This window comes from Podarcis filfolensis (genome assembly GCF_964270895.1).
Source record: "Podarcis filfolensis genome assembly, chromosome: 16".
Lineage (NCBI taxonomy): Eukaryota > Metazoa > Chordata > Lepidosauria > Squamata > Lacertidae > Podarcis > Podarcis filfolensis.
In genome coordinates, this window is record NC_139620.1 from 6,206,288 (window position 1) to 6,221,772 (window position 15,485).

General features: G+C 44.2%; 1 long non-coding RNA gene across 1 annotated transcript; it reads right to left on the reverse strand.

Annotated features, from left to right (window-relative positions):
- Positions 1-4,785: 4,785 nt before the first annotated feature.
- Positions 4,786-8,875, reverse strand: LOC310751932. Its single transcript, XR_014542690.1, has 2 exons — positions 8,683-8,875; positions 4,786-5,952 (listed from the first exon to the last, which is right to left on the reverse strand). It is a non-coding gene; the product is annotated as an uncharacterized lncRNA (long non-coding RNA).
- Between the last annotated feature and the right edge of the window lie 6,610 nt (positions 8,876-15,485).

Here is a 15,485-nt window from a genome sequence, read left to right on the forward strand (position 1 = left end):
AAGGACATTTGCAAACCGGAACACTCAGTTTGGCGTTCGGGAGCCAAAATGTTCGACTTGCAAGACATTCGGGATCCAAAGTACAACTGTGTAGTAAATCTACATCATAGTTCTTCTAGGGCATTGCCACCTAGGGGGAGGACTATGACTCAGTACTAGGGCATCTTATTTGCATACAGAAGTTACTGGATGGCATTTCCAGGTAGGGCTGGGGAAGTCCTCACCCTGTAATCCCTGAGAGCTACTGACAGTCACTGACAACTGAACTGGTCAGACCCATGTTCTGATTTCATATAAGACAGTTTCCTATATACCTGCATAAAGGTAAAGGTAAAGGGACCCCTGACTGTTAGGTCCAATTGCGGACGACTCTGGGGTTACAGCGCTCAGCAAACTTTATTGGCTGAGGGAGCCGACGTACAGCTTCTGGGTCATGTGGCCAGCATGACTAAGCTGCTTCTGGTGAACCAGAGCAGCGCACGGAAATGCCGTTTACCTTCCCGCTGGAGTGGTACCTATTTATCTACTTGCACTTTGACGTGCTTTCGAACTGCTAGGTTGGCAGGAGCAGGGACCGAGCAACAGGAGCTCACCCCGTCATGGGGATTCAAACCACCACCTTCCGATCGCCAAGCCCTAGGCTCAGTGCTTTAGACCATGGCTCCACCCGCGTCCCTTATATACCTGCATAGGAACCGTTTATAGTTCTCCACCTGTATATCAGATTGGAGATGACTGATAGAGCAGTAAACAATCACAAGTGCTTAAAAAAAAGGTTTTGCCTGGTGCCTAAAGATATACAGTGGTACTTCTGGTTACAGACGCTTCAGGTTACAAACTCCGCTAACCCAGAAGTAGTACTTCAGGTTAAGAACTTTGCTTCAGGATGAGAACAGAAATCGTGCGGTGGCAGCGGGAGGCCCCATTAGCTGAAGTGGTACCTCAGGTTAAGAACAGTTTCAGGTTAAGAACGGACCTCCAGAACAAATTAAGTTCTTAACCCGAGGTTCTACTGTATAATGATGGCACCAGGCGAGTCTCCCTGGAGAGAGCATTCTGCAAATGGGGATGTATTTATGTATTCTCATCTATTTGTTTAATGAATCTATATGCTGCTGTTCACAAGTTTAGTATCCTCCCACGCCAGCTCACAACACGTGAGGCAAAACGGAAAATGGCACCTGCCACTGTTGCTGCCACCACCTCCACCGGAGGTGACTGGAGGTGACCAAGGGAAGTCTTGGAGCACTGAAGGTGGCGGGAGAGAAGGAAGGCAAGTGGGTGTGACTTGGAGAGCCTCCCAGAAGCCAACTAGAGGGCCTTGGAGGGCCACATTCAGCTCCTGAGCTCGAGGCTCCCCATTCCTGCCCTAGAGATTTTCAAACAAAAGTGGATCCAGGGAAGCAGGGTTTGAGGTGTTCTTCTTCTGACACAAAGCATGTCTATTCATATCTGGGTCTGGAGAGCACTGCTGTGCTCGGTTTCTGCTTGCAGGCTTTCTAGAAGAAGCATGTGGTTGGCCACTCTGAGAACAGAAGGCTGGACTAGACAGGCCTTTGGCCTGATCCTGCAGCTAGGCTCTTTTTAGTGGAACTCCAGGTCCAGAGGCAGTCTGTCTAGGTTCCTAGACACTTTGGGGCATTTGGTCATGGAGAACAGGAAGTTGATTTAAGTGGGCCTTTGGCTTGACCCAACAGACAGATCTCAACTTATTTCCATATTCTCAACAGCCATGCATTCTGCTGCTGCATCTACATGCTGCAACCACATGGTGGCAACCTTAAGAAGCAATATTAACCACTTTCAACATGCTCTGGGTTGCTGATGATGACCTTTGTCTTAGCTATGAGGAGCTTGGGATCACTTCGACAAATATTAATCTCCACCAGTGACTCAGTTCACGGCCCTCCCTTGCCCCAGCCCTAGAAGCAGGCACACCTCACAAGGACAAATAAGGCACTCAAGAGATGCAATATGATTGATATGCCGTATTTTTCGCTCTATAAGACGCACCAGACCACAAGACGCACGTAGTTTCTGGAGGAGGAAAACAAGAAAAAAAATATTCTGAATCTCAGAAGCCAGAACAGCAAGAGGGATCGCTACGCAGTGAAAGCAGCAATCCCTCTTGCTGTTCTGGCTTCTGGGATAGCTGCGCAGCCTGCATTCGCTCCATAAGATGTACACACATTTCCCCTTACTTTTTAGGAGGGAAAAAGTGAGTCTTATAGAGCAAAAAATATGGTATTTTGAAACAAATGGACAAAAATGTTTTGAAACTGAAAGCCAGCTTTTTACACATCGTTCCATTTATGTGCGGAAAACAAACAGGACAGACCATGCGTCTGTTGTGGGGTGTCATTGACCAACGGCAGGCAAGCAAAAGGATGGGTGTTCGCTGAGGGACAGGACCAACTGATCTAGCAGGCTTCACTTAGGTCTGCTCCTCGAGCATATGGAGGCCCTCCTCCTTCTGTCGTGTGCAGTTCCTCATTGGATGTCCCACCAACCCTTCCCTTTTAGCCTAATGTTATATTTCATGAATGAGCATGTTGTGGACAAAGTTGGTCATTGTATTCTGAGCCAGGCAGGAATTTTCCCTCAGACTAATTGGCCCTGTCTGAGGGTTTTGAATACCTCATAGCAATTGTCACAACTTGGCCAGTTTAGGCATTAGGTTGGCCTTAGTCTTGGTGGAGGGGAGGTTGTAAGCCTCTTCCTGCCCCTCCAAGGACAGGTGTAGACTTTTAAAGGGATCCAGAAGGAATCCCTGGTTGTCCAGGCAACCAGGTGGGGGTTATGGCCATAGCAAGGCAGCGATCAAGCCTATTTGAAGTCGGTCAAATGTCCTCCACAACTCTAGTCTAAACCCTACTTCCAGCAGGTGGGCTGGTTGTTAATGGTTGTTATACCCAATGCCTATGCCAAACCTCTCACATCTGTAATCAATAAAAGTTGTGGCCTTATTTGACCCAAAATGCAGCGTGTCTTGCCAGGTTATTATGCTCAAAGACGGAGTCATCAGACACTGACTTTACCTGTTTCAAGAGAAACAGGTAAATGCAGTAATGCTTCTGAATACCAGCTGCTGAAAACCACAGGAGGGGAGAATGTTCTTGTGCTCAGATCCTGGACTAGTTGGGCCATTGTCCTGAACCAGCAGCCTCTTCTTGTATTCTTATTCCACCTAGCAAATGTGCAGGTGGGTGAAAGTTCTGCCTTTGGAAGCTGGGAAAAGCCCCCAAATAGGGTATTCTGGGGGAGGAGGAAGGGCAGGCTGAACTTCTCTAGGATCTGCTCTTGGGCAAAAGCTTCCTGCATTGCAGAGGGTTGGACTAGATGGTCCTTGTGGTCCCTTTCAGCACTAAGTTTCTATGATTCTATAACAGTCGTACCTTGGTTCCCGAACGGCTTAGTTGTCAAACAAATCTGCTCCCGAACACCGCAAACCCAGAAGTTTGGTTTGCAAACGTTTTTCAGAAGCCGAATGTCCAACACAGCTTCCGACTGAGCGCAGGAAGCTCCTGAAGCCAATCGGAAGCCGTGCCTTGGTTTCTGAACGGTTTTAGGAGTCGAACGGACTCCCAGAACGGATTAAGTTTGAGAACCAAGGTACTGCTGTATTCCTAACCACCCTGCACAGTGCCACCTGCTGGCCCTTGTGCTCAAACAACTTACATCACATCCACTCTTTCCAAAAACGGAAGGATGACTGCGCAACAGAGGCCATATTCACACCATGCATTTAAAATATTAAAAAATCAACAACCCCAAAACACAACTCACAGCCATGACTTCCCCCAAATAATTCTGGGAGCTGCAGGGCGTGAAAGTTGTTAGGAAACCCCCACTATTCCCCTCAAAGGACTAAGTTTCCCAGAGTTCTCTGTGAAAAGGGATTGATTGGTAAACTAATTTGGGAGTGATTTCTGTTACAAATATATGGGAGATTTATTTATTTGCCTACTTATTTTAAAATCCTGTTCAAAATGCTAATGCAGTCATGCGTTCCTTGTGAGCTCCCTAAAGGTAGCTGATTGGACAAGGTGAAAAACCAGGATGCTGGGTTGGGTGAGTTCTTGGTCTGATAAGGAAAGCAGAGGTGATATTATGCTGCCCTGGACTCCTTTGGAAGGAAGGTTGAGATATAAAATGAATGAACGGAATTATCTTAGGAGCAGGGCTGGAAAAAGCAGGTCTGCAGTGTGATTCATGAAGCTTTTTACCAGAGAGAATATCTGTTTATAGACTAGATGAAGATCAGGTTTCTCTCTCCTATGGTTAAGACAAATTTGTACTCCGGATTTTGGGAGTACAACGTCAGCAATATGCTGATGGCACACAACTCTACTTCTCCTTTACATCCACAGGTGTGGCTGTGGACGTGCTGGACCGATGTCTTGCCTCGGTAATGTACTGGATGAAATGAATGGACCTAAGTGAGATACAGCAATTGGTTTCAATGGGTGTGCTCTGAGGATGACTAACAGTAGATTACAACTAAATTGGAATGGCTAACTTAAGTCCATTGGTTTCAATTGTTCTACTCTGTGTAGGATGGAGTGGGATACAATTCACTGGATCCCGACTTAGTCATGCTTAGAAGAGACCCATTGCAATCAATCAGACTGAAATTATTAATGATTTCTTTAATTTTCAGGGGGTCTGGTCTAGGAATGACTAAGTCCTGATTCAGGCATAAATGTAATAATTGGGAATGCCACCCTTCTTGTTGCTAGATTTTTAGAAAAAGAAAAACCTTACTGATTAAAACACAGATAGACATTGTGTGCTGCAGCATAGCATAGGTTTTAATGTGTGTAACACGTCAAGAGATAACATTTAGAATATTAGTAGTCAGTTTCAAGTACAGTAGATATGTGGATACTTTGCCTTCCATGAATGACTTTTAGAATTGACCCATTGAACAATTAGGGGAAGGGGGAAAGGCTCTCAAGGGCAGAATCAATTCCCCATCCCCAAACAGTGTCCAGTGTCTCAACATTGCCTTTATTTTGGTTTTATAGATTGACCCTTCTATGTCAATGAGGTCTTCTCTTCCATCCGTGCCATTTCATTCAGTGAAGAACTATGTGATCATGTGACACAGATGAAGTCAGGTGTTCCAGCTTCCATCACACGTTGGGTTGGATTCATGGGATGTATATCAGCATCGCCTCCCATTACTTGACAGCTCTTGGTGAGACATGTTGAGCATTCCCATAGAAAAGGATCATGCTTGACCCTGAGCAAAACAAATGCTCCATCTTTCTGAAGGCCGATTCACACATGCAAGTTATCCCCTGTTCCCAGAATTCAAACATGCATGAGTAAACATTCCATTTTGTGCAAATAATATCCCAGTTTCATTATACAGGAGAAATGCTATTCAGATTGGAAAGCCCTTTAACTATAGATGTATGCAATTAAAACGAAGCTTAGAGCGAGAAGGGGGAAGTTTTGATGCAGGCCTCATTCGCAGAGGTGCTGAGTTCTTGTGGTCCATGGTTGGGGCTACGAGTGCTCAGCACTCCTGGGATACAGGAATTCGTAGAAGCTTAGGCAAGGCGATCTCACGCCGTTGGTGGGGGTTCCTTGTTTTCCTTCATAGCAATGGTATTCCGTCTGAGTTTAATAATCGCTGCAGTAGCTGTATCTTCTTTCTAGGTATGATGGCCTGGAATAAAAATTCATCAGGCTTGAATTGCTTGCAAAGGCTGGGGCAGGGAACTCTGCAAAGCTGAGGCTTTTGTGTCCTCTACTGCCCCGACCAGAGCGAGCACAGGGGTTGCATTGGGTGATGCAAAAGGGCTGGTCAGGGCAGTAGAGGGCCGGTCCTGGGATGGTTAAGCAGAATGCTGGTGGCTGTATCGTGACAGTTGAGGGAGGGCAGCTAGCATAGCACCGAGGGTTAAATGACCCTTGACCCTTCATGGTTGGATGATGATGAATCTGAAACAACACAACAGGGAGAGAGATCATGAACAAATGCTTTATAATGAACTGAGTCAGCACTTACTTTTGGGAACTAGATAAGCAGCTTCCAGGAAGAAGATTGTTATGGGGTGGGGGGTTATAGCTCTTAACTATACAGTGGTACCTCGGGTTACATACGCTTCAGGTTACATACGCTTCAGGTTACAGACTCCGCTAACCCAGAAATAGTATCTTGGGTTAAGAACTTTGCTTCAGGATGAGAACAGAAATCATGCTCCGGTGGTGTGGTGGCAGCGGGAGGCCCCACTAGCTAAAGTGGTGCTTCAGGTTAAGAACAGTTTCATGTTAAGAACGGACCTTTGGAACGAATTAAGTACTTAACCTGAGGTACCACTGTACAAACATAAAAAGTACCAGTCCAGAGTTTGTGTGTGTTTCATCAAAGGGAAGGACAAGAGCTCAAGACAGAGCAAAGTCACTTCACACAGAGAGAATCTCAAGTTCAATTTCAGACCAGGCTGGGAAAGGCTTCCTATATTCTATTTAAATCAGCCTTTATTGATCAGTGGTAGAGTATCTGCCTTGCAAACAGAAGGTCCCTTCTCCAATAAAAATAGGGACATACTATTCAACAACAACAATTTATACGCTGCCTATATGACCGGGTTGGACTGTTTTTAGAAAGGAACGGCCAATGGTTTTCAATACACCAGTTCCACATCAAAAACAACAACAACAAAAGTATAAGGACATAGCTATATCAGGTCACTGGTCCATCTAGCCCAGCATCCTGTTCTTATAGTGGCCAACCGGATGCAAGCCGGACCCCAAAGCAAGAGCACTTTCTCCAGAAACTGGTATTCAGAAGCATTATTGCCCCTTACAATGCAGAGGAATAGCCATCACATAGCAGCCACATATTCCCCAACCTTGACCTAGAAAGGTCTCTTTCTCTGTGTGCAACCCATCTCCCCATGTGCTTAATCATAGTGCAGGAAGTATCCAAATATGCCAACAATCTGCACAATCCCATTTGTATGTGAAGGGTAGTAGAGTAACGTCTTCTACCGTGACAATCCTATTATTACAGATAAAGTGAGGGTAATAAGCCATGAAGGAGGAATTGTTCTCCACTGAAACTCTGTTGAGCTATTTAGGTATAGTTAAAGCAGTAAATGAGCAGAACCATCTTCAATTCCCTCTCCTGTTTTCTGAAATACATTTAATTAGTAATTGGGGGGAAAGAGAATTTAACCTGCAATTTGGTAACTGCCTGCAGAGCATTTGGCACAGTAACGGGGAATATAAATCTGCACTTGAATTTGTAAGCTTTAATAACAACTGTTCTCTAACAAAGGTGTCAAAAGCAGTATGTAAGTCAACTAAGTGTTTATAGAAATGTGTCCAGCGCTGAATTTAGGGTGGTTTGGGCAGTCTGCCCCCCCCAACAGGGTGCTGAGTCAAGGGGACTAATAATAATAATAATAATAATAATAATAATAATAATAATAATAATAATAATACCTATATTTATATGGATACCTACTGAGAAGATCCATAAAAAAGCCAAAAGGAATTATAAGAAATATTTAGGGAGTGGGTTGCCAAATTTTGTGCTCGCTTAAGGTGCCATATTACTAAAGTCTGTTCCTGATGTGCCCTTTCAGCCCTAATGTCTTCATAAAATAAAACAGTTTGGGATAAAAGAATTATAGGTGAGGACTGACCTAAAGCACGGTGGGTTGGCCAAAAGCACGGTGGATCTTCTAATTGTGGAAAAGGTTGTTGAGTGTGACTGAACCCAAGTTAGAAACAAGACCTCTTTTCTGAGTTATCTTGTGTAAATAAATAGGTTATAATTGTAAAGGTTTCGGTGGTGGTTGTGAGAGAAAAGATGGTGGATGAACTGCCTCACTGCCCTTCTAAGGTAAAGGTAAAGGTAAAGGTAAAGGCCCTGGATGGTTAAGTCCAGTCAAAAGTGACTATGGGGTTGTGGCGCTCATCTCGCTTTCAGGCTAAGGGAGCCAGTGTTTGTCCACAGACACCTTTCCGGGTCATATGGCCATCATGACTAAACCTTTTCTGGTGCAATTGAACACCGTAACGGAAACCAGAGCGCACGGAAACGCCATTTACCTTCCCGCCGCAGTGGTACCTATTTATCTACTTGCACTTTGACGAACTGCTTTCGAACTGCTAGGTTGACAGGAGCTGGGACAGAGCAACGTGAGCTCACCCTGTCACAGGGATTCAAACCGCTGATGTTCCGATCGAAAAGCCCAAGAAGCTCAGTGGTTTAGCCCACAGCACCCACCTGTGTCCTTCTAGATTGCCCTTCTAGAGTCACACCAGCCAGGTGGAAATGATTTTCAGACCATTTCACTCTTGTTACCAATCAAAGGGGAATTAAGTATGTCAGCTACAGGGACATAGGAACTTGTCTAATACTGAGTCAGACCCATTGGTTCATCTAGTTTAGTGCTGTCTACAATGACTGGCTGTGCCTCTTCAGAGCTTCAAGCAAGGAACATTCCCAGTCCTACCTGGAGATGCTGGGGATTAAACCTGTGACCTCCCGCAAGCAAAGCAGGTACTCTCCCACACAGTTAAAGACCTTTCCCACAACAGTTTAGAGCCTTATATCTTTTGCCCATCACAGTGATATAGTTAACTGACACATCATCCACTCCCAACGTCCACCATTCCCAAACCCCATGCACGCTGAGATTTCCGCTCAGAGCTTACCTGATGTCTCGGAGGATCAGAAATTGCAAGAAGTGGTTTGAAGATCCCTCAAGCTCTGCCTTTTTATACGGTTTCTTGGGTGGCCTCGAGAAGTTGAGACATTTTTGTGTGTGCTGTTACTTCACGCTGGAAAAAGAAATAATTACATCCTTGATGGTGATTACCAAAATGTTGTGAATAATAATCTTGCTGATAGTGTTTATGAGTTTATCCTGGATTCAGCAACCCTATGTTTTAATATGTTACACCCTAAATACCTGGTTTTATTTCAAAACAGCACTGGCCTGTTTCTTGGGGTGTTCTCACCGGATCCGCTGGAAAAGTGGGAGATGGCAACCCCTTGGAAACATAGGAATCAATAGATCTAGGTATTCTCAACCAGAAACCACAGGGAGAATGCCAGCTGTTAAGAGTTGCCAACCATGATGATTTCATGTAACATTTCAGATGTCCTGATAATATTTGTCCCTTAGCATTGCCAAGCACCTCATGCTGTGCTTTTGTTATTTCATTCTCTGTTCTTTTGTGGAGTGGCCTTAACTTTGTATTATTTTGACAGCCTGATTTCTGTATACTTTTGACAGCATGTGGGAGCACAAGGATTAACCTTAATTTTTGTCATCCTCTCTAGAACTGTTTTAATACTTTAATCCTGGGATATATACCTTGGGCACTCCCAAAACATCAGGTGTTTGGGATCCATAGTGGCCAAAAAATATTGAAATGGAAATTCCGTGTTTTTGCCTTGGTGGATTTTCTGAGATTGCAATGTATGAGAGGTTTGGCCCAAGGGTGGTAGTGGGAATATTTTGAATTGTATCCCACTAATTCCAACTCAGAGTAGACCTACTGAAATTAAGCCACCTATGTTAGTCATGTCTACTGACTTCAATGGCTCTATTCTGTGTAGGACTAGCATGGGACATAAGCCTTCTTCTATGATTGGTGAGACCTCTTTGATATCTTCATGTGTAAGGTTTTCACTGTTTGAACTAGGGGGGTATAATTTTATTTACTTGTTGCATTTATACCCCACCTTTTCCTCCAAAGAGTTTGAGGTGGTATACACAGTTCCTCCTTCTTTATTTAATTCCCAAACAACCCTGTGAGGCAGGTTAAGGTGAGAGGCAGCAAAGGACCCAAAGTCACCTGGTCAGTTTCATAGCCAGGTGGGGATTTGAAACCTGATCTCCCAGGCCCTAGTCCAACACTTTAACCACTACACCACACTGAATTTCACACTATGTAGCTGTGCCAGAAATCAAGACCTCCTAGTGAACTGGTAGCCTTTCCCTATACAGTGATACCTCTGGTTGCAAACGGGATCCATTCCAGAGGCCCGTTTGCAACCCGAAAAGAAAGCAATCCACGTCTGCGCATCTGCGCATGCGCAGGTCACAATTTGCCGCTTCTGCGCATGCATGTGACGTCATTTTGCGCGGCAAAACCAGGAAGTAACCCGTTTCATTACTTCCGGGTCGCCACAGGACGCAACCTGAAAACACGCAACCTGAAGCAAACATAACATGATGTATGACTGTAATGTGAGAGGCTTTCCCAGGAGAAAGAAGGCCATTAAACTCTAGTGAGCTGGTCTCTCTATTTTTTTTTTTTTGCCTTTTTTAATAAAATATTTATTAAAGTTTTACAAAAAACAGAGGTTTACAGAATAAAAAGAAAGCATAAAAAAGAAAGAAATAAGAAAAAATACAAAAAATACAAAAATACATAAAAAAGAAAAAAGAAATAAAATACAAGATACAAAAAGCGAATAGGTAAGAAAAAATTAAAAATAAATCCATTTTTTGATATCTTTAAGCTCATTTGCTTGTTTCCTTGACCTCCTCACACCTCCCCTTTTTGTATTCCCATTTACACAATCAATTCAGCAAATCCTTACCCTTTTTCATTTATCTTAACTCTGTATATTAACATATTATAGCTATATATTTTCATCCATTATCTATCCATTTTTGCATATTCTTATTAACTTTGTTGCTAATGCCACTTATTTTCAATCCAGCATCATTTTAACATTCATTAATTTTACAATATTTCTGCAAATAGTCTTTAAATTTCTTCCAATCTTCTTCCACCAACTCTTCTCCCTGGTCTCGGATTCTGCCAGTCATTTCCTCCAATTCCATATAGTCCATCACCTTCATCTGCCACTCTTCCAGGGTGGGTAAATCTTGGGTCTTCCAATACTTTGCAATAAGTATTCTTGCTGCTGTTGTTGCATACATAAAGAAAGTTCTGTCCTTCTTTGGCACCAATTGGCCGACCATGCCCAGGAGAAAGGCCTCTGGTTTCTTCAGAAAGGTATATTTAAATACCTTTTTCATTTCGTTATAGATCATCTCCCAGAAGGTCTTAATCCTTGGGCATGTCCACCAAAGGTGAAAGAATGTACCTTCAGTCTCTTTACATTTCCAACATTTATTATCGGGCAGATGATATATTTTTGCAAGCTTGACTGGTGTCATGTACCACCTGTATATCATTTTCATAATATTCTCTCTTAAGGCATTACATGCCGTAAATTTCATACCTTTATTTCTATCTTTAAATACATTATCTTCTGTATTAATAAAACAAGATAGACAAAAAAAAAATAAGGTCAAAGGTAAATAAAGATGCTTTGGAGAACATGTTCTTGGTTACGTGTCTAAATGTGGCATGTCATCCAGGAAATCTGAGATCTGTCACAAGTGCTGCCAACCATATAGACAGTCTTGGGTGCTAACCTCAGCAGAGAGGCCTCTCTTGAGGGTTCTGTCTGCCTCAGAAATGCCCAAGGGACTAGGTCTCACCAGCTTAAGTGACATAAGGGTGGATTCTACTGGGACTTAAGGATAAAAACCTTGGCGGCAAGAGCAGTTTGACAATGTGACCAGTGGACTAGGGGGGTGGGCGGGCTCTTCTGTGAAATGGCAGGCTGTGTAGAAGAAGAAGAAGAGTTTGGATTTGCTATCCCACTTTATCACTATCCAAAGGAGTCTCAAAGTGGCTAACATTCTCCTTTCCCTTCCTCCCCCACAAAAAAACACTCTGTGAGGTGAGTGGGGCTGAGAGACTTCAGAGAAGTGTGACTAGCCCAAGGTCACCCAGCAGCTGCATGTGGAGGAGCAGAGACGCGAACCAGGTTCACCAGATTACGAGTCTACCACTCTTAACCACTACACCACACTGTACTTTGCCGTGTCTATGCACATTTATACCAAAACCCATTAGAGGGACAATTAATCCAGTGCTCTGTAGCTGGAGATTTAACTTCTGTGATGGGTTGGGCCACATTCCCTCTTGGTCACCCTTTTTGGGAGCCACAGACCAATAGTGGATGGGGCCAAAGACAATGAATGTAAAGTTTACCTTTGTTCAGAAGGCTAGTTTCTGCACTTGCTCACCCCACCCCCACCCATCCTCCACTTAGACAAGCCACACTACTGAGAAGGCCCTCTGCCTGGTTCCCTGTAACCTCGCTTCTTGCAGGGAGGGAACCGCCAGAAGGCCCTCGGAGCTGGACCTCAGTGTCTGGGCAGAACAATGGGGGTGAAGACACTCCTTCAGGTATACTGGGGCGAGGCCATTTAGGGCTTTCAAGGTCAGCACCAACACTTTGAATTGCGCCCAGAAACATGCTGGGAGCCAATGTAGGTCTTTCAGGACTGGTGTTATATGGTCTCGGTGGCCACGCAGTGAGAGTGTGAGGTCTGTGTCCTAGATAAAAGCACAAGAGCCACACAGGTAGGCTTCGAGGGCTTGGTCACTGGGACTTGAGTTTCTCCATCACTCTTCTTGAGACTCTAGGGAGTTAAGGGCACAAACAGGGGCAGGGATTCTCAAGACAGGGACCAGAAAATAGAGGCCATCTCATACCCTCCAAGTGCCCCGATTTTCCAGGGACAGTCCCGGGAAGAGGATGAGCTGGCGTTTTTTGCCAGCAGTGGCGGCAGTTGCGAGAGAGCATCCCATTGCCTCTCCATGGCTGCTGCTGCCGGCCTACTCCCTTGGGCAACTTGGAGCAGCTATTTACTATTTATACGCCATACATCTTACTGGGTTGCCCCAGCACTCTGTGCAGCTTCCAATATATATATAAACACAGTGCTTTTATTCGGGGGGGGGGGGGTGCAGGGATACGCTTACCCCTAAACATTTGTGAATCTTTGTACTTTTGCCATTTTGTCCAGAAAAATAATCTCTCAAAGGACCTGCTGATGGCATTTTACCACTGCACTGTTGAGAGTGTATTAACTTATGGTCTGTGTGTGTGGTTTGGGAGCTGCACAGTCAGGGAAAAAACAATGCTGTCCAGGGTTGTAAAGACTGCGGAGAGAATAATTGGGTGCACTCTCCCTACCTTGGATCAAATCTACGCTTCCAGGTGTCATAAGAAAGCTGCAGAGATAGTGCAGAATAGTGCGCACCCCGGAAATGATCTCTTTCAGCTTCTGCCTTCTGGAAGAAGGTACAGGGTTATAAAGACTACCACTAGCCACCTGAGAAACAGTTTCTATTCAAATGTGATTTTGGTTTTAAACGCGTGTGTAAGGTAGTCTCTTTGGGAGTATATTGTATTTAATTATGGGGTATCAGAGTTTTTAGGAGGATAACCAGGCTGAGATAGCAAGCTTGTTGGTTTCTGAATGTCTGATGTAGATTTTCAATTTCATTGTTCTGTACGGGACAATGACAATAAAGATTATCGTATGATGCATTGTATCGTATCAATTTACTGTATTTATTTTTCCTGATTTGAACTATAAAATGGTGTTTTTCTTGCGACAAAATGAGAGTATCCCTAAACATTTTTTTTAGAAAAAAAGCACTGTGTAAACCTAATAAAACATCAAACATTAAAAAACTTCCCCATACAGGATTGCCTTCAGACAGCTCGGGGCTGGATAACTCCATACCCTCTAACACTTCTCTGATGAAAATAGGGACCTCCTAAGGAACAGTGGGACATTCTGGGATTAAATCAGAAACCAGGATGACTTCTCTAAATCAGGGACGTTCCTGGAAAATAGAGACACTTGGAGGGTCTGTGTGAGGCCACCATCCATGGGCCACCTCCATTTTTTTCCTGGCTGTTAGTGGTGAGGTGACTGCCTACAGGATACAGTGGATATAGGCAGAGGTGGGTAGCTTTTTACCTTTCAAAGGTTCATCTGTCAGAAGTGACATGCTGGTGGTAGATGGGCCAGTGGTGGGCCAGAAGTGAGGAGAAATCTTCTCTCTCTCCCTCCCTCTCCCACTCCTCCCTCCCGCTTTCTTCAATCCCATTTCAGCCCCTCATTCTTCCAGCCCTGACTCTCACCCTCTATCTTTTTGCTACTCTCTTATTCTCTTTCGTTCTTCTACCTTTTGCCCTTTCTTTCTCTTTCATCCACTGCTGTCTTTCTGTGTCTTTCTGCCCCTCTTTCTGCCACCCCCTCTCTCCTTCTCAGCTGCTCCCCTCCCCCTTTCTCAGCCACCCTTTCCCCTTCATTTCCCCCTCTTTGCCAAATGCATGAAATTATGCCAGGGGCCTATGTGGCCCCCTAACTGGGCCTGTGTTGATGTCCTACTTATGGAACAGCCTCCCTGTGGATGCATGTTTATTTGTTTACTGAATTGCGGTTTATCTTCCCTCATGAAGATTCTCCTTTGATATAGGTTGCAAGTCTGGAGATGCAAATAACATTCAAGTGTCAAGGAAGAACAATAACAACTGTAAACCACAAAGAAAAACAGTAACAGCCTGTTAAATTAAAGCATAGCTAAAGCAGGACTAGCAACAACCCTCCGGCTCATGAATGACAAACCACAAGAAATGATAGTCTGCAAAATAACTGAAGAATGTGTTACTCCAACTGAGGTTCATTCATTTTCGTGGGTCTAACTCTGACTATGTTGGGTACAACCTAGACTGATAGGAGCCAACTCCTAGGGTCCAAAGTCCCTTTTGCTTCCATTAACATAATTGAGTAGGGCGGGTCTCCCCAAATTTGATGGACATTGCCATTCAAATGGTGTGCATAGACCACGTCCTGTGATTGATTCCGCAGACTGGGGCTTACCTGCCCCCTCCAATATTTTATTCAAGTTGGTACTTCTTCCCAGCCTCAAATTAAAAGCCAGGGCAAAAGAGAAAGCTGTTGGCAACTTGTCTTTGGCCCGTGAAGTTGCCAAGTCATTACCTTTTTACATTCTTCACTTTTCATGTGAACATGTTCTGTTTAGTTCTTCTGGCAGTGGCCTTCTTTGGCTAAGACTAATTCTACCAGTTTTGTGTGGGTGTCTTTTTCAAGACATTTTTATTTTTCATGTTAGGTCTCAGCTCAGTGATAGCGAATCTCCTTCAAATGCAAAAGGTCCCATGTCCATTCCATGGAATCTCCAGATAAGAATGGGCATTTTCAACGTGAGACTCAGATGCTGTGTCGACAATGCACTAGTAGGGCTGTAGCTCAATGGTGGAGCATCTGTCTTGCATGTAGAATATCCCAGGTTTGATTCTTGGAATCTTTATGTTGGTCTTGGAAATATCTCTATCTGAAACACCCAAACAGCCACTGCTGGTCAGGAGAGGCAATGGCGAATGAGATGAACTCACGGTCTGACACCACCTTAAAGACCTTTCAGCAGACAGCTGAAGAAGCAGCATTGCCCTCACCCCAATTTCACTTCCCCATTGACATCTGGCAAAGTCAAGGGGTCTCTTTGATCGTTTGATATCTTGGAGTGTAGGAGCGAAAATTGGCTGAACTTGCTGGAAGAAGAAGAAGAAGAGTTTGGACTTGATATCCCGCCTTTCA